Source organism: Saccopteryx leptura, chromosome X (genome assembly GCF_036850995.1).
Source record: "Saccopteryx leptura isolate mSacLep1 chromosome X, mSacLep1_pri_phased_curated, whole genome shotgun sequence".
In the NCBI taxonomy this organism is placed as follows: domain Eukaryota; kingdom Metazoa; phylum Chordata; class Mammalia; order Chiroptera; family Emballonuridae; genus Saccopteryx; species Saccopteryx leptura.
In genome coordinates this window covers 115921727-115942514 of record NC_089516.1, presented here as the reverse complement: position 1 = coordinate 115942514, position 20788 = coordinate 115921727, and positions in this window count along the sequence as shown.

Genomic DNA, 20788 nt, shown 5'->3' with positions numbered 1-20788 from the left:
ATACAAAGGTTGGCACCTGCCACACTACCCAGGCACAGAAAATGCAGACATGAACAGCAAAAAATGCAGTAGCTGCAGACAGGTAACCAGAACAGGTTACAAATAACAGTTGATGCCAACCCAAGAAAATCTCTACCTAACACAACTGGGAATGGATGGCAGACAGCACCAACCCTAGACTCAGCTACCTACACCAGCAGTATGGCCAAAGGTGGAGTATAATAGTCACCATACACTGTGGAGAATAAATACACCCAACAAGACAGACATTGCACAGTGTGTAATAAACATGATCAAGGTTGACCCTTAGAGCCAGTCAGCCTGAAGGGATAACTGTATCCACAAAAGAACCAACTGCATTTAATACTCACATACAATAAGAGGGAAAATAATACCCTCAAGAAGCATTCCTAGAACAAGAAAAACAAGTGGCCTGGAGGTCAGTACCACCAAGCCCATCTTCTTCATAAAGACACCACAAAAAATTCAAAGTCAGACAATGCTACCTAATGCACAGACAAAATGGGCAGACAAAGAAATATGACCCAAATGAATCAACAAGATAAATCCCCAGAAGAAGCACTAATGAGATGAAAGTAACCAAACTACGAGATGCAGAGTTTAAAATGATTTTATTATGCTCAAGGATCTTAGAGCAACAATGGGTGGACATAATGAGCACCTAAAAAAGAGATAGCAAGCATCACAAAAGACATTGTAATCATAAAAATGAACCAGTCAGAAATGACAAATACAATATCAGAAATGATGACTGCACTAGAGGGAATCAATAGCAGTATGGATGAAGCAGAGGATAGAATCAGTGATTTAGAGGACAAGATAAATAAAAACATGGAAGTGGAGCAGCAAAAAAAAAAAAAAGACTCAAAAAGACTGAGGAAACTCTAAGACAGCTCTGTGACAACATGAAGAGAAACAATATCTACATAATAAGGGTTCCTGAAGGAGAAGAGAATTAACAAGGGATAGAGAAATTGTTTGAAGAAATCATAGCTGAAAACTTCCCTAAACTGATGAAGGAAAAAGTCACACAAGTTTAAAAAGCACAGAGAGTTCCACTAAAAAGGAACCCAAGAAGGCCTACACCAAGACATATCATAATTAAAGTGTCAAAGTTAAGAGACAAAGAAAGAATACTAAAAGCTGCAAGGGAAAAGCAGTTAATTACCTACAGAGGAGCCCCCATAAGGATGACATCTGACTTCTCAACAGAAACACTTGAGGCCAGAGGGTTTGGCAAGAAATATTCAAAGTGATGCAAAACAAGAAACTACAACCAAGACTTCTTTATTCAGCAAGGCTATTGTTTAAAATTGAAGGAGAAATAAAAAGCTTCCCAGACCCCCCCAAAAAAAAGAAAACTCAAGAAATTCATTACAACCAAACTAGCACTGCAAGAAATGTTAAAGGACCTGCTATAAAGTGAGCAAAAAGAAAAAAAATCTAGAAAAAGAAGATTGCAGATTTAAAGAATAAAATAACAATAAATGAGTATATGTCACTAATAACTTTAAATGTAAATGGATTAAATGCTCCTATCAAAAGACATAGGGTAGCTACATGGATAAGAAAACAAGACCTGTACATATGCTGTCTACAAGAGAGCCCATCTCAGAACAAAAGATACACATAGACTGAAAGTAAAGGGATAGAGAAAAGTAATTCATGCAAATGGAAATGAAAAAAAAATCTGGGTTACCAATACTTATATCTGACAAAATAAACTTTAAAACAAAGGTTGTATTAAGGGATAAAGAAGGTCACTACATAATGATAAAGGGAGCAATCCAACAGGAAGAGATAACCATTGTAAATATTTTTGCACTTAATATAGCAGCATCTAAATGTATAAAGCAGATTTTGATGAACATAAAGGGCGGGATCAACAGTAATACTATAATAGTAGGGGATTTTAATACCCTACTAAAATCAATGGAAAGATCCTCCAGACCGAAAATTAACAAAGAAACAGCGTCTGTTATTGACACAATCGATCAAATAGATTTAATTGACATCTTCAGAAACTTTTACCCCAAAGCAACAGAATATACATTCTTTTGAAGTGCTCATGGCACATTCTCTAGGATATACCACATGTTAGGACACAAAACAAGTCTCAATAAATTTAAGAAAATTGAAATCATATCAAGTCTCTTCTCTGATCATAATGGCATGAAACTAGAAATTAACTATGATAAAAAAAATGGAAAACATCCAAACAATTGAAGGATCAATAGCATGTTATTCAATAGCCAGTGGGTTAACAATGAGATCAAGGAAGAAATAAAAAATTTCTTTGAAACAAAAGAAAATGAACATACAACAACTCAAAATTTATGGGACACAGCAGAAGCCATCCTCAGAGGGAAGTTAGCATTACAGGCATACCTTAAGAAGCAAGAAAAAGCTCAAATAAGCAACTTAATGCTGCATATAAAAGAACTAAAAAAAGGCAAAACAAATAAAGCCCACAGAAAGTAGTAGGAAGGAAATAATAAAGATCAGAGCAGAAATAAATGACATAGAGGCTAAAAAAATACAAAAATCAATGAAAGCAAGAGCTGGTTCTTTGGAAAGGCAAACAAGATTGATGAACCTTTAACCAGATTCATCAAAAAAAAAAAAAAGAGAGAGAGAGAGAGGACTTAAATAAATAAAATTATAAATGAAAGTAGAGAAGTAACAACAGACACTGCAGAAATACAAAGGATTGTAAAAAAATACTATGAAGATCTATATGCCAAAATATTGAACAACCTAGGTGAAAGGAATATATTTCTAGAAACATACAGTCTTCCAAGAGTCAATCTGGAGAATCAGAAAACCTAAACAAACTGACTACAACAAATGAAATTGAGATAGTTATCAAAAACTTCCAGCCAACAAAATTCTTGGACCAGATGGCTTCACAAGTGAATTTTACCAAATATTCAAGGAACTAACACCTATCTTTCTCAAGCTATTTCAGAAAATTGAAAAGGATAAAAGATTTCCAAGCTCCTTTTATGAGACAAGCATTATTCTCATTCCAAAATCAGGTAAGGAGACTACAAAAAAGAAAAATATAGTCCAATATCACTGATGAACAGAGATGCTAAAATTTCAACAAAATATTAGCAAACCATATCCAGCAATACATTAAAAAGTCATACATCATGATCAAGTGGGATTTATTCCAGGAAGGCTGGAGGGGGGGTACACTATTTACAAATCAATCATTGTGATTCATCACATAAAAAAAAGAAAGGATAAAAATCACATGATTATATCAATATATGCAGAAAAAGCATTTGATAAAATTCAGCTCCCATTTATGATCAAAACTCTCAGCCAAGTGGGAATACAGGGAAAATACCTCAACATAATGAAGGCCATCTATGACAAACTCACGACTAACATCATACTCAATGGACAAAAACTAAAATAATCCCCTTAAGATCAGGAACAAGACAAGGGTGCCCCCTTTCACCACTCTTATTGAACATAATTCTGGAAGTCTTAGCCACAGCAATTAGACAACTAGAAGAAATAAAAGGCATCCAAATTAGTAAAGAAGTAAAACTATAATTATTTGAGGATGACATCATAATGTACATAGGAAACCGTACAGTCTCAGTCAAAAAACTACTAGACCTGATAAATAAATTCGGCAAGGTGGTAAGATATAAAATTAATACTCAGAAATCAGAGGCATTTTTATACACCTACAATGAACGTCAGAAAGAGAAATTAAGGAAACAATCCCCTTCACTATTGCAACAAAAAAATAAAGTACCTAGGAGTAAATTTAACTAAGGAGATTAAAGACTTGTACTTGAAAAACTGTAAAATATTGATAAAAGAAATCTAGAAAGACACAAACAAGTGGAAGCATATACCATGTTCATGGGTAGGAAGAATAAACATCATTAAAATGTCTATATTACCCAAAGTAATTTATAAATTCAATGCAATACCAATTAAAATACCAATGACATAATTTGAAGATATAGAACACATATTCAAAAAATTTATATGGAACCAAAAAAGAACACAAATATCCTCAGCAATCTTGGAAAAGATGAATAAAGTGGGTAATATTACACTTCCTGATATCAAGTTATACTACAGGCCATTGTACTCAAGACAACTTGGTACTGGCATAAGAACAGGCATATAGATCATTGAAAGAGAACAGAGATCCCAGAAATAAACCCACATCTCCATGGAGAATTGATATTTCACAAAGGAGGTAAGAGCATACACTGGAGTAAAGACAGCATCTTTAACAAATGGTGTTGGGAAAATTGGACAGCTACCTGCAAAAAATGAAACTAGACCACCAACTTACACCATTCACAAAAATAAACTCAAAATGAATAAAAGACTTAAATGTAAGCTGTGAAACCATAAGTATCTTAGAAGAAAACATAGGCAGTAAGCTCTCCAACATCTCTCACAACAATATATTTGCTGATTTATCTCCACAAGTAAGTGAAATAAAAGACAGGATAAAATAATGAAACTATATGAAACTAAAAAGCTTTTGCACAGCTAAAGACAATATGAACAGAATAAAAAGACAAACCACACAATGGGAGAACATATTTGACAATACATTTTTTAAGGGGTTAATAACCAAAATTTATAAAGAACTTGTAAAACTCAACACCAGGAAAATAAACAATCCAATCAAAAAATGGGTAAATGAAATGAATAGACACTTCTCCAAAGAGGATATACAGATGACCAATAGACAGATGAAAAAATGTTCAACATCACTAATCATTAGAGAAATGCAAATTAAAACCACAATGGGACACCACTTCACACTAGACAGAATGGCACTCATTAACAAAACAACACAGAATAAATGCTGGTGAGGATATGGAAAAAAAGAAACCCTCCTGCACTTCTGGTGAGAATACACACTGGTGCAGCCACTGTGAAAAACAGTATGAAGATTCCTCAAAAAATTAAAAATGGAATTTTCTTTTTATCCAGCCATCCCACTTTTAGGCCATCCCAAGAACACCGTATCACTGATTCAAAAGAAGAAATGCACCTCCATGTTTATGGCAGCATTGTTTACAATAGCCAAGATCTGGAAACAGCTCAAATGTCTGTTAGTGGATGAGTGGATTGAAAAGAAGTGGTACATGTACACAATGGAATACTATTTGGCTGTGAAAAAGAAGGAAATCTTATGTTTTGTGACATCATGGATGGACCTTAAGATTATTATGCTAAGTGAAATAAGCCAGGCAGAGAAATAAAAATATTATATGATTTCACATATATGTGGAATGTAATGAACAAAGTGAACTGAGGAACAGAATAGAAGCAGAGATGGGGTCACAAGGAGCAGAGCGAGAGCTGTCAGAGGAAAGGGGGATGACGGGATGAGATCAGAGAAGGTAAAGCGTTTAGTGAAATTATATATACATAACACATAGATATAGATAAAAGGACAGCGAATCTTAGAGGGAAGGGGGTGGGAGTTAGGAGGAGGGGGGAAAAGGTGGTATAAAAAGGGACACAGAGTGGAGGATGAAGGAGTTATATTTAGTGGGACATTTGAACTCATGTAAACACAATAAATTAAAAATTAATAAAAGCAAACAAAAAAGTAGCCTGACTAGGCAGTGGCGCAGTGCATAGAGCGTCGAACTGGGATGTGGAGGACCCAGATTCGAGACCCCGAGGTCGCCAGCTTGAGCGTGGGCTCATCTGGTTTGAGCAAAGCTCACCAGCTTGGACCCAAGGTCGCTTGCTTGAGCAAGGGGTTACCCGGTCTGCTGTAGTGCACAGTCAAGGCACATATGAGAAAAGAATCAATGAACAACTAAGGTGTTGCAATGAAAAACTAATGATTGATGCTTCTCATCTCTCTCTGTTCCTGTCTGTCTGTCCCTATCTCTCTCTCTCTCTGACTATCTCTTTGTCTCTATTAAAAAAAAACAACAAAAAACACAACAACAACAACAACAACAAAATAAAATGATTAAGTCCTAGAGACATAAAAAAAAAAAGCAGTGGTACATATACACAATATAATACTATGCAGCCATAAAAAAGAAGAAAATCTTACCTTTTGCAATGGCATGGATGAACTTGGAGATTATTATGCTAAGTGAAATAAACCAGGTAGAGAAAGACAAATTCCATGTGATCTTACTTATATGTGGAATCTAATGAACAAAGTGAACTAAGGAACAGAATAGAGGCAGATGCGTGGTCACAGGGACCAGAGGACAGCTGTCAGAGGGAAGAGGGTTGTCAGGATGTGATTAAAAGGTGAAAGAATTAGTGAAAATATATATACATAACACATAGATACAGATGACAGGACAGCAAATTCCAAAGGGAAGGGGGAAATGGGGACCATGGGTGACAAGGGACTGGAGGTGAGGGAGTTATTTTGAGTGGGAGACTTGAATTCATGCTAACACAATAAATTCAAATTAGTAAAAAAATTAAAATAAACAAATAAAAGAATAAATTGAACTAAAAATATAAAATTCAGATATGGCTTAAAAAAAAAGAATGGACTCTTTAGTGTACTCTATACACTTGTACAAATATGCATGCTTGGATTTATATAAACCAAATGACCTATCCTATTCTTTCCTTGTTCTTTCTTTGATTGCATCCAAGGTCCAATCATATCTCCCTCAGGGTGATCAGATCATCTCCTTATATTACTGTATTTTTCTCTCCGCAAGATGCACCTTCTTTCCCCAAAAGTGGAGGGGAAAATGCCCGTGTGTCTTAAGGTAGGAAATGTTAAATTTTTTTAGCTACTGCATGTTCCTGGACAACTAGAAGAGTATTTGAACATTAAAGTCTCTTCTCATTTGTTAAGAACAGTGTTAATGATTGTTAATACGGCTGTTGAGTTTACATTGTTGTAATATTATTGTCGTATATTTTATTAAATATTTTAACATACCATTTGGCTCAGAATATTTTTTTTTCTTATTTTCCTCCTTAAAACCCTAGGTGGATCTTATGGTCAGGTGCATCTTATGGAGTAAAAAATACGGTATGTTTCAGGGTGTGCTTCGGGATCTTTGGCTAGCTTGTTTAGATTTGCATTTTTTTTCTTTGCTGATAACACTAGTTGGTTTTCTTACACATGAATGCAAACCATATTATGATTCTGGGATTCAAAAGGTAAGAAGGATCATATACTTACTTTTTGCTACATCTTATAGCTGTAAAAGTTGATTTTAAACAGATCCATTTGTTTTTCATTGTCATTGTACTGTGGGGCTCTGCTTTTGAGTGCAAGTCTAGTTTTCTGAGATTGTCACATCCACTAATTTAACAGTTATTAGATTTATTCTTGCATTTTATTTTGTGCTATAGCAGTGGGGTTTTAAATAATGATACAGACTTGTAGTGGGAACTTTAGTTTTGCAGTGGACTGGGAGTAAGAGCAGAGACAATAGTTATGTGCTGGAAATGTTGAGTTTGATGTGTTTATGGAATATTCCAAGTGAGAAGTTACCACAGACATATGAATATACAGATGCCCCCCCTCTCTCTTTTTAAGTGAGAGGAGGGAAGATAATAAGATATATTCCTGCATGCACTGAGACTGAGATCCACCTAGCTGTTGGGACCAATGCTCAAATGAACTGAGCTATTTTTAGTGCCTGAGGCTCATGCATTTGGACCAACTGAGCTATCCTCTTTGCGCAGAGCTTATGCTTGAACCAATTGAGACGTTGACTGCAGAAGGGGGAGAGGGAGAAGGAGAGAGGCAAATGGTCACTTCTCTTGTGTGCCCTGACTGGGACTCTATCCCAGGATATCCATATGCTGGCTGATTCTCTATCAACTGAGCCAACCAGCAAGTGCCACAAATGCCTCTTGACTTATAATGTGGTTACATCCTGATTAACCCATTGTAAGTTAAAAATGTATTTAATACACTGAACTTATTAAACATTATAACTTAACCTAGCCTATCTTAAATGTGGTCAGAACACTTACATTACCTACAATTGAGTATAATCATCTTGCTGCTGCTGCCCAGCATCATGAGATAGTATTGTACCACATAGCGCTAGTCCTGGAAAAATTAAAATGAACAATTTAGGGAACTGACCAGGCAGTGGCATAATGGATAGAGCATTGGCTTGGGACACAGAGGGCCCAAGTTCAAAACCCTGAGGTTGCTGGCTGGATCATGGGCTCACCCAGCTTGCGTGCAGACTCACCAGCTTCAGAACGGGGTTGCTGACTTGAGCATGGGATCATAGATTTGACTCCATGGTCACTGGCTTGAGCCCAAGATCGCTGGTTTGAGGAAGGGGTCACTTGCTCTGGTGTAACCTGCGGGTCAAGGCACATAAAAGAAAGCAATCAATGAAAAAGTTAGGTACCCCAACAAAGAATTAATGCTTCTCATCTATCTCCCTTCCTGTCTGTCAGTCCCTGTCTGTCTATCTCTCTCATGCTAAAAAAAAATGGGGATGGTGTCAGAGCAATGGTGGCATGAGAGACAACCTTGATCTCTTCCCCTGAAATTTTAAGATTGAAAAGCTATAAAGCTATAATGCAGCAAAGAAATCCCTGCTAGGATTGCAAGCTTGCCTGAAAGATCTTTGCACTGAATGAACTCAAGTTGTTTTTTGTTATATTTCTTAAAAATATTGTTCTCTTTTTTTTTAGAGAGGAGAGTGAGAGACAGAGGGAGAGAGAGGAGAGACAGAAAGAGAGAAGGGGGGGAGGAGCTGGAAGCATTAACTCCCATATATGCCTTGACCAGGCAAGCCCAGGGTTTCGAACCGGTGACCTCAGCATTTCCAGGTCGACGCTTTATCCACTGCGCCACCACAGGTCAGGCAATAATATTGTTCCCAAATGCCATCAAGGAAAAAAAAATCTTCCTACACAAGAAAGAGACATGGTTCAGAAAGAAAATGCAAAATCTCAGGAAAAAAAATCTCAATCGCACAGAAACCTTGGAGCTAAACGATAGAGAATTCAAAATATAAGTTCTGAAAATACTCAGTGAGATGTGAGAAAACACTGACAGGCGATTAAATGAGCTCAAAAAACAAATTTATGAACAGAAAGTGTACATCACCAAGGAGGATGAAACTTTAAAAACAGAGATAAAGATCTCAATATATGAACTGAAAAATAAAGTAGCAAGTTTATCTAATAGAACAGGTCACATAAAGGCAAGGATTGGTGACATCAAAGACAGGAAACAAGAGATGCTATAGAGAGAAGAAAAGACTCATAAATTAAAAAAAATGATAGATCCTGACCAGGTGGTGGCGCAATGGATAAAGCATAGGGCTGGGACACAGAGGATCCAGGTTCGAGACCCTGAGGTCACCAGCTTGAGTGCGGGCTCATCTGGTTTGAGCAAAGCTCATTAGCTTGGACCCAAGGTCACTGGTTCGAGCAAGGAGTTATTTGGTCTGCTGAAGGCCCACGGTCAAGGCACATATGAGAAAGCAATCAATGAACAACTAAGGTGTCGCAACGGAAAACTAGTGACTGATGCTTCTCATCTCTCTTTGTTCCTGTCTGTCTGTCCCTATCTATCCCTCTCTCTGACTCTCTCTCTGTCTCTGAAAAAAAATGATAGAGCTCTACAAGAATTGTCTAATCCATCAGAGAGAGAAATATTAGAATGACGGGCATATCAGTGGAAGAAGAGAGGGAGAAGGGAATGGAAAGCCTATTCAAACAAATAATTGATGAGAGCTTCCCAAGCCTAGGGAAAGAGTTAGGTCCTCAAATCCAAGAAGAAAAAAAAATGTCTAGCTACTTCAACCCACAAATGTCATCTCCGAGGCACATTGTAATAAAACTCAAAAATCAATGACAAAGAAAGAATCCTCAAGGAAGCTAGAAAAAAGAAGCACATAATATATAAGGAAACAACATGAACTTATCATCAGACTTCTCACAGAAACTCTACAAGCCAGAAGAGAGTGGATCCAAACCATCAAAGTACTGAAAGAAGAGAGGAATTACCAGCCAAGAATACTATATCCATTAAAGTTATCCTTCAAATATCAAGAAGAAATAAAAACTTTTGCAGATGTAGAGAAGCTGAGTATGTTGATCACTAGATAACTTCCACTGCAGAAAATCCTCAAAGGGGTTATTTAAACAAATAAAAAACTCAAAACAATTCAAAACTACAAGTAAAAGCTCCAACAAGATCACAATAAAAACAAGGATAATCTGTGACAACAATAATGTAAAAGAGGAGAGATTAAATATCTCCAGTAGCAAAAGAGGATGGAGTGCAGAAGTACTCATAAGACAAAGGGCTGTTATATATATGAAAAAAATTTCTCTTAGTCAACAAATTTAGGAAGATTGAAATTATACCAAGCATATTTTCTGGCCATAAGGCATTGAAATTAGAATTCAACTGTGAAAAAGAAGTAAAGCAACCACAGAAATGTAGAAATTAAACAATATACTTCCAAAAATGACTTGGTTAAAGAAGAATAAAAAGAAGAGATAAAAAGATATTACAGGAAAACATAAATGACAACACGACATATCAAAATTCTGGGATGCAACAAAAACAATAATAAGAGGGACGTTTATATGATTACAAGCTATATCAAGAAACAAGAGAGATCCCCAAAAAACAACCTCACATTACATCTTAAAGAACTAGGAAAAGAAGAACAAACACAATCCAAAGTCAGCAGAAGAAAAGAAATAGTAAAAATTAGAGCAGAACTAAATGAAATAAAGAACAAAAATTTATAGAAAAAATTAATACAACAAAAGCTGGTTTTTCTTGAAAAGATCAATAAAATTGACAAACCATTTGGTAGACTCACTAAGGAAAAAGGAATGACTTATATAAACAAAATCCAAAATGAAAGAGGAGAAATTACCATAGACATCATAGATATACAAGGATCATAGTAAAACACAGTACTATGAAAGATTATATGCCAGCAAATTCAACAACCTAGAAGAAGTGAAAGAAGTCTTTGAACTATACAATATTTCTAGACTGAGTCCCAAAGAAGTGGAAAACCTAAATGGCACATTGTGCCAACACCATTTGTGCCAACAAAGAAATAGAAACAGTAATCAAAAACCTTCTCCACAATAAAAGCCCAATACCAGATGGATACACTAATGAATTCTACCAAATATTCAAAAACAGTTTGGAATCTATTCATCTCAAAGTCTTCCAAAAAATAGAAGAGGATGCCATACTCTCTAACACATTTTATGAGGCCAACATAACCCTGATACCAAAACCTGGCAGGGACAACACAAAAAAGGAAAACAACAGACCTATATCATTAATAAATAAAGATGCAAAAATCCTAAACAAAATGCTAGCAAATTGAATACAACAATACATTAAAAAATACATTATGATCAAGTGGGATTTATTCCAGGAGCACAAGGATGGTTCAACATACATAAATTGATCAACGTAATACACCCCTTCAGCAAAACAAAGGACAAAAACCATATGATTCTATAAATAGATGCAGAAAAAGCCTTCAATAAGATACAACATCCCTTTCTGTTTAAAACATTCAATAAAATGAGTATAGAAGGAAAGTACCTCAACATAATAAAGGCCAGATATGACAAACCATCAGCTAATATCATAATAAATATTTTAAAAATGAAGACTTTTCTCTAAAATCATGAACAAGACAAGGCTGTTTACTCTCTCCACTCTATTCAACATAGTTCCGGAAGTCTTAGCCAGAGCAATCAAGGAAGAGAAAGAAGTAAAAAGCATCCATATTTGGAAAGAAGAAATAAAGGTATCACTTTTTGCAGGTGACATGATCGTGTATATAGAAAACCCCAAAGACTCCACTGAAAAACTATAGAGACAAGAAATTAATACAGTCAAGTCACAAGATACAAAATTAATATACAAATTGCTATTGCTTTCTTATGTGCCAACAAAGAAACTTTGGAAAATGAACTAAAAAAAATCCCTTTATAATTGCAACAACAAAAAAGTAAAGTACCCAAGAATAAACTTTTTTTTCTTTTATTTCCCTTGCTCGAGGTGATGTATGAGAAAAATTATTGCTTTAAAATATGCCTGAGATTTTACTGCCTGTGTTTTCTTCTAAAATTTTTACAGTTTTGAAGCAGACATTTAAGTCTTTAATCCATTTTGAGTTTATTCACTGTATGATGAAAAGGGGGTCCAATTTTATTTTTTGGATGTATCTGTCTGATTTCTCCAACACCATTTATTAAATAGACTATGTTCTTGCCTCCTTTCTCAAATATTAATGTCTGTAAAGCTATGGGTTTATTTCTTGGCTCTGTATTTTTTTTAAACAGAGAGAGAGAGAGAGAGAGAGAGAGAGAGAGAGAGTCAGAGAGAAGGATAGATAGGGACAGACAGACAGGAACGGAGAAAGATGAGAAGCATCAATCATCAGTTTTTCATTGTGGCACTTTAGTTGTTCATTGACTGCTTTCTCATATGTGCCTTGACCATGGGGCTACAGCAGACTGAGTAACCCCTTGCTCAAACCAGTGATCTTGGGTCCAAGCTGGTGAGCTTTGCTCAAACCAGATGAGCCTGTGCTCAAGCTGGTGACCTCGGGGTCTCAAACCTGTGTCCTCCGCATCCCAGTCCGACACTCTATCCACTATGCCACCTCCTGGTTAGGCTTGGCTCTGTATTCTGTTCCATTATTCTACATGTCTATTTTTACTCCAATACCATGCTGTTTTGATTACTATGGCCTTATAGCAGGGGTCGGGAACCTACGGCTCACGAGCCAGATGTGGCTTTTGATGGCTTCATCTGGCTCACAGACAAATCTTTAATAAAAAAAATAATAATGTTAAGAACATAAGACCTTCTCATGTATTACATTACAATCCATTCATTTCCTACCACTCATGTTCATGGTTGTGGGTGGCTGGAGCCAATCACAGCTGTCCTCTGGGACAACACCAAATTTTTATTGAATAATGTGTAACGTCCATGGGTCTTTGTATGGCTTTCATGGAATTACATTTTAAAATATGTGGCTTTCATGGCTCTCTCAGCCAAAAAGGTTCCCGACCCCTGCCTTATAGTATAGTTTGATATCAGGTAATGTTATTCCTCCAACTTTGTTCTTTCCCAAAATTACTGTTGCTATTCAGGGTCTTTTGTGGTTCCATATACATTTTTGAAACATTTGTTCAAGTTCTTTGAAATATGGCCATTGGTATCTTGACAGGAATTTCATTGAATCTGTAGATTACTTTGGGTAGTATAGACATTTTAATCATATTAATTCTTTTTATCCGTGAACACAGTATATGCTTCCACATATTTGTATCTTACTCAGTTATTTTATTCAGTGTCTTATAATTTTCTAAGTACAGGTCTTTTTCATCCTTGGTTAAATTTATTCCTAGGTATTTTATTTTTTTGAAGTAACTATGAAGACATTGTTTTCTTAGTTTCCCTTTCTTATAGTTCATTATTGATGTATAAAATTGCAATTGATTTTGAGATATTTATTTTGTACCCTGCTACTTTACTGAATTCATTTATCAGTTCTAATAGTTTTCTGGTGGAGTCTATAGGGTTCTCTACATACAGTATCATGTCATCCGCAAATAATGACAGCTTTACTTCTTCCTCTCCAATTTGAATGACTTTTATTTCTTCTTTTTGTTTGATTGCTGTGGCTAGGACTTCCAGTACTATGTTGAATAAGAACGGTGAAAAGCAGACATCTTGTCTTGTTCCTGATCTAAAGGAAGCAATTTTAGTTTTTGCCCTTTGGGTATGATGGTGACTGTGTGCTTGTAATATATAGCCTTTATTACATTGAGGTATGTTCCCTCTATTCCCCTTATGCTGAGAGTTTTTATCATAACTTGGTGCTGGATTTTATCAAATACTTATTCTGCAATTATTGATATGATCATGTGGCTTTTATCCTTTATTTTGTTTATGTGGTGTATCACATTAATTTGTTTGCAGATATGGCACCAACCTTGCATCCCTGGAATAAATCCTAATTAATCGTAGTGTATGATCTTTTCGATTGCTGGATCTAATTTGCTAATATTTTCTTGAAGATTTTAGAATCTATGTTTGTTAGGGAGATTCGCCTATAATTTTCTTTCTTTGTACTGTCTTTATCTGTTTGAGGAATTAGAATAATGCTGACCTCATAAAATGAACTTGGGAGACTTCCCTTTTCTTGAATTATTTTTGGAAAATTTTGAGAAGGATAGGTGTTTGATCTTTTTTGAACGTTTCCTAGAACTCACCTGTGAAGCCATCCAGTCCAGGACTTTGGTTTGTTGGGAGTTTTTTGATTATTACTTCAACTTCACTAGTTTTAATCTGTCTATTCAGATTTTCTGATTCTTTCTGATTCAGTTTTGGAAGATCATATGTTTCCAGGAAATTATCCATTTATCCAGATTGTCCAGTTTGTTGGCATATAGTTGTTTGTAATATTTTATTTAAATTTTTTGTATGTTTTGGTCAGTTATTACTTTTCTTGATTTGTTTCTGATTATGTTTATTTAGATCCTCTTCTTTTCTTGATGAATCTGGGTAAAGGTTTGGCAATCTTGTTTATCCTTTTAAAGAAAGAGCTTTTGGTTTCATTGATCTTTTCATTGTATTTTTTTTTGACAGAGACAGAGAGAGACCCAGAGAGAAGGACAGATAGGGACAGGCAGGCAGGAAGGGAGAGAGATGAGAAGCATCAATTCTTCATTGTGGCACCTTAGTTGTTCTATGATTGCTTTCTTATATGTGCATTGAACAAGGGGCTACAGCCAAGCCAGTGACACCTTGCTCAAGCCAGCAACCTTGGACTTCCAGCGAGTTATCTTTGGACTCAAGCCAGTGACCATGGGGTCATGTATATGATCCCAAACTTAAGCCAGCTATTCTGCACTTAAGCTGGTGAACCCACACTCAAGCCAGATGAGCCTGCACTCAATCTGGTGGCCTCGGGATTTCAAACCTGGGTCCTCTGCATTCCAGTTTGATGCTCTATCTACTGTGCCACTGCCTGGTCAGGCTTTTAAAATTTTTGGGGTTTTTTTTTTGAGTATTCTTAAAACTATTACTTTGAACTCTATATCTAATAATTTGCTTCTACCTCATTTAGCTCTTTTTCTGGAGATTTTCCCCATTCATTTACTTGGGGCCTGTTTCTTTGTGTCTCCATTTTGGCTGCCTCTAGTTGTCCTGTGACAGATACCCAGTGTTGTTATTTGTTGTTATTTCCTTAGTCACCTGAGCTGCATGCTTTAGAAATGTTCCTGGTATGGTTATGTTGGCTCTCTTGTTATATTTGGGTCTTGATTGTAGTTTGCCCATTAGTGTATGAGACCAACCCTTGAGCTGGCTGAATTGTGAACCTCAACCCCTACTGTGTGAGCTGATGTGCAGGTGCTGACCTTATGTAGCATTTTTGCCTCAGCAGGTTTTGTTGCCTGTCAATATATCACTTTCGATATGCTGCTTGTGAAGTTTATTGGATTCTGCTCTGATATTTGAATCTCTCCACTGGGTGTGTTTAGTCTAGGCCTCTTGGAAGGGACATTGGTCCAGGCCAATGCCATATACTGTGTGTGTCCAGCCGTTGGCAACCTGTTTGGAACTATAAACAATCTGCAGTTTGTGGCTCCTTCTGCTGGGATTGGGTGTACATGGGAAAGACCAAGCTGTGCACCAAGGCTGGCTTAGATAGACCCAGGGCCAGGTCAGCAAAAGCCCCAAAACACCCCTAGATCTGTCTTTGGCTGCCTCCACCTTCCAGCTTCCTCTTAGCCTCAGTAACTGAAAGATCCTATGGCAGAGTTGGGAGGATGTAGTTAGTCAATATCCTGTGAAGGGGTGGTGCTGGTCAGGCTTCAGGGAAAGTGGTGCATGTGGGCTTGACCTTCAGTTACATGATTCAGTCTGATCTAGATTTTTCCCAGCCTCAGCAAGGCAGAGCCACTAGGAGTCGGGTGGGTTTTGGAGCCAGGGAGGTGGGTTTGTCGGAAGCTTGAGTGGTGGTTCTATTGGATCTTTTGTGAGGAGAAAGCACCAGTAAATTTCATGATACAGTGAGGGGAATGCCCCTTACTCCAAAGCCAGACAATGGAGCTGCTGACACCCCCTGAGTATGCCTGGACTTGTACATGTTGACGAAAGCAGCTGACTACATAGCAGGGCCTAAGATCTACAGCGTTAGGTGAGAAGGAGTTCTGAAGGTGGGGCAGTTATTTTCCCCTAGGCTAATGCCACACAGAGTTGAGTGCTCCACCCATGAAAGATGGCATCTGTAGTACTGGAGAAGGACTTAACACAGGTATCCTGGCAGCTGTTGCACTCCCCATCTCCCTCCAGAGCCACAAACCCCAGATTCTCCTCATGAAACTTTAATACATTCTGCCCTCTCTCTGCTTCAGCCCAGGGTGACTGACTATGAATGAAATTTGGTACATTGGCCCTTTAATAGGGAGCATTAAGATGGTCTCTAGACATCTCTCCCTGGCAGACAGAAACCTCGTTTCTTTTCACTGCTGAATGTTATGTGGATGCCTCTTCTAGGCTCTGGTGCTCTGGGATGAGGAGCCTGGCTTGGGGTTTAGGTCTCACACTTATTAGGAGAATTCCCACCCCTGTAGCTGAGATATCTTTCAGGAACTTCAGTCACTATCCGTAGGGGTGGGGTCAATTCTCTTGCATCTTTGCCCTTCCTATCAGTCTTGATGTGGCTTTTTTGCAAATCCTTGGTTATGAGACTCCTCTTCAGCTAATTTCCAGTTGAATATTCAGGATGATTGATCTTTAATTTAGTTGTAATTCCAGTTTGGTCCTGGGATGAGGTGAGTGTAGCTTTCACCTACTTTGACACCATCTTGGCTGCCTTTATCTAACAAGATTTTCTGAAACTATACTGTAAATGGAAAGTGTGGGATTCAGATGGCTTGCCCAGGTTTAGAGAGGGTTTACAGTTGTTCAAGAAAACTGCATTCTCATGGGGGAAGACTGCAGTGCTGTTGAAAATATTTGTAAAATTTTTTCTCTCTGCCTACATTCAAGCTTCTTGTGAGCTGCTGCCAGAACTTTAATTGACTTGTTCAGGCTTAATGAATATTTATTAGGAACAATTTAAATCAACCATTGTGCTGCAGGATTGAAGCTCAATGAAGCCACTGCAGGGGAAATTTTGCCAAAGATGCTAACATGAGGAGAACATTATTTTTTAGGTTGTCATTACAGGTTCTTTTGTACCTTTATAGCTTGTTCATCATGAGTTAATAAATAAGAAAATATATCTTTCTCAGATCAGAGGGTAGGCAGGATGATCACTTTCTTGCCATTCTGAGTTTTTCAACAGCTAGAGGCTTACAGGGGCCAGGCATAACACCTCAGTTGAAAAGGCTCTCAGATTTTTTTTTTCTTTCGTGCATGCACACGAGTGTGTGTACACAAGACAGAAAGAAGGAGAAGGGGAGGAGAGACATAAAAAGACAGGAAGGGATTTGTGGCACTTTAGTTGTTCTTTGATTTCTTCCCATATATTCCTTGACCAGGGGGCTCCAGCTGATCCAGTGACCCCTTGCTTAAGCCAACAACCATGGGATCATATTGATGACCTGTGCTTAAGCTGGAAACCTGTGCTTAAGCTGGTGATCTTGGGGTTTATGAACCTGGAACCTCAGCATCCAGGTCAATTTTATCCACTGCTCCCCCACAGGTCAGGCAAAAAATTCACAGCTTTTGAAGCACAAGGAGAAATTCAGTTAAGCTCAGCTGGATTGTATTAGGAAGGGCAAATCTAAGTGAAGGAGCATAGAGAGAGAGAGAGAGAGTCTTCATTTTGGGTTTCTTATATTTCTTTCTCTGAGTACAGAATTGTGCCTGAATGGATGCAAGTCCTTTCTGTCATCCTTTGCCTTGTCAGCAAGACTTTGTGCCCCTGAGGACAGGAGCCAAGTTTGTTACTTCATCGTCTGTGCTATCCTTTTAGTCTGTAGGGAGAGAAGCAGAGTGTATGCCCTCCCCAACAGTCTTGTCCAGGCAATGTTTGGTTACAATGATATGATTGTCAAAGTGCTTGGGCATCTTGCCAATTCAAATGGGTTTGTGAACCATAAGATGCTAAGGAAATGGCAGTAGATTTGAGACAATGACAGATACCCGTCCCCAACCTCCCTCTATTCTCTCCTACAAAAATGCCCTCCAAGGAAACCTTCTGAGGAAGTCTAAGTGCCCTGTGTCTTCACTAAATATAAATGGCATGTGCAAGACTCTCAGTATTAGATGTATAAGGATTCTCCTAGCAAGTAACACATTCTTTCACTTTCAGTTCTAGAGGCAAGTTTGATTAATTCTCAATGCCACCTACCACTCTCTTCTAAGACTCACCTTTCCTCAGTCCAGAATGATAAAAGGGAAGCTGTAAGCCCTTCAGTACCCCCAGAATCAAATGAGATTTTTCTGATGACATGATAATTTCTATGTGCAGCCACAACTGAATGAAGATATATTGCTGCTGAGTTCTGTATCTGTCAAGTGATCTGATAATCATTTGGCATCCAGGAAGTCTAGCACAATAGGGAGAGAATAAGAGGAAAGAAGTTTGGCCCAGAGTAGCTGAATAGCTGACTCAGGTTTTGCCACTCTCCAAGTTATAATAGATTTTGGTAGTCTAACTGGCTTCTGAACATTATGAGACAGCATATTAATGCATATTGTGCTTCATTGTGTCTAGATTCTGAGGAATAATGGTTTTGCTTTTTCTTCTGTTTGTTCTTCTCTACTATGTTCATGTCACCAAGTAACAGTCAACTCTTTTTTTCCTACCCAATATCAGAAAGGTGATTGGCAGCACTGTTTTTTTTTCCCACATTCCTACCAAGTTTTCCTTAAATGCATATGCCCTTCCTATTTGAAAATTGTACAATTAACACGGTGTAATCATGTGTAAGTCTTAACAGGGAAAAATAACCAATGTCGAAACTAAAGAGGCATTCTTCTTCTTCTTCTTCTTTTTTTTTTTTTTTTTTTTTTTTTTTTACAAGGATACAGAGAGAGTCAGACAGGAACGGAGAGAGATGAGAAGCATCAATCATCAGTTTTTCGTTGTGAAACCTTAGTTGCTCACTGATTGCTTTCTCATATGTGCCTTGACCATGGGGCTACAGCAGACCGAGTAACCCCTTGCTCGAGCCAGAGACCCTGGGTCCAAGCTGGTGAGCTTTGCTCAAACCAGATGAGCCCGCGCTCAAGCTGGCGACCTCGAACCTGGGTCCTCCGCATCCCAGTCTGATGCTCTATCCATTGCACCACCGCCTGGTCAGGCTAAACAGGCATTCTTATTTTGTGTAGGAGGAGTGCACTATTTGAAGTTCAAAACTTTTTGTAGAACTGATTGGCAAGTCTAACTCTATGTGTAAGCAAGATATATAACCACCTTTGATCTAATTTGAGAAAGACTCAACGTACCTCCTTTGCTTCTCCCTTCCTCCAAGGAGGGAAAAATCCAAATTCCTCCTAAACCCAAATTGTACTTTGCGATAATCTACCACAGCACCTGAGATTAGCTTCTCCTTTGGGGTAAGGAATTGGAGTTCTGGTTAAAATAGAAATCTATTATTTTGGGAAATCTGAGGAAATAATTTGGTGCAGTAAGTTCTCACTTAATGTTGTTGATCAGTTCTGTGATTTTTAGCAAAACAATGTACAATGAAACCAATTTTTACCATAAGCTAATTGATATAAACAAGAGTTAAATTCATACAGCATCTCATTAATATTATAATGAAACAGTATTGAACAAAATGATGTAAATCGAGCACTTGCTCTACTTGAACTGATTTCATCAGCCACCAAGGGAACCATCATTCTAATCTAGTCACTAAATCTGCTCTCTAGAGTTCTTTCTGGTGGGACTGCTATGGGTATCCTAATCAAAGGAAAGGAAAACAGTTGAAGAGTTTTAAAGTGCGAGTGGTTCACTAGCTAATTGACCCTTCAGAAGACATTGATAATAGTAGTGATATGCTGAAGCTGACAGGCCAAATTAACCTCCGTGTGCTATATCAGCCTACACTTCAGAATCTTCTAAGTTTTCCTTTCCCACACCTATTTCGTTCCTCTCCAAGGTCTTGTGTTTTTTGTTCCCTAGCCTGATATCTTCCTTCTTTTATTTCTTTAGCATCTCAACTTCACTCTTCTTCTTTTGTGTCTCAGTTGCAAATTATCCCCTTTCCCTTCCACCTATCATTAGCCCATTTTCTATAGTGATCAGAATATAAATATTTTTTAAAATTTAATCATTTGCTTTATTTATCAGATAAAACTATATTCTATGTTTGGTATCTACAGATCAGACTAGGTCATTATCCTTTTTCTTTCTTTCTCAGAAATAATCTAAAATCAGTATAGTCCTTAGTTCATTGTTCTTCCCTCACTCTGGATCAGAGACCCTTTGTGGAGTAAAAATTTTCCAGTGGAACATTTAGTTATTGTCAGTAATTAAGGCAGCAGCACAAAACTTAGCCAATTAACTAAGAGTTCTGGGACATATGCTTTGTGATAATGCAGGAATGGAATTGGAAATATTTTTGAGGTTTATCAGTCCTGAGTTTGGGCATGTTCATGGAAGGTCAAATCTGAAGATTAGAAGACTGGGACCACATTTAGGGCAAGGCAAGCCTCTGAGGAGAGGGTCCCAAAGGGTGGAGGAGACAGACTAGGAATAAAAGGCCCTGAAGTGAAACTTTTCAGTTTGAAGTCAGACTATTTCCTCCAACTTTTCCTCCT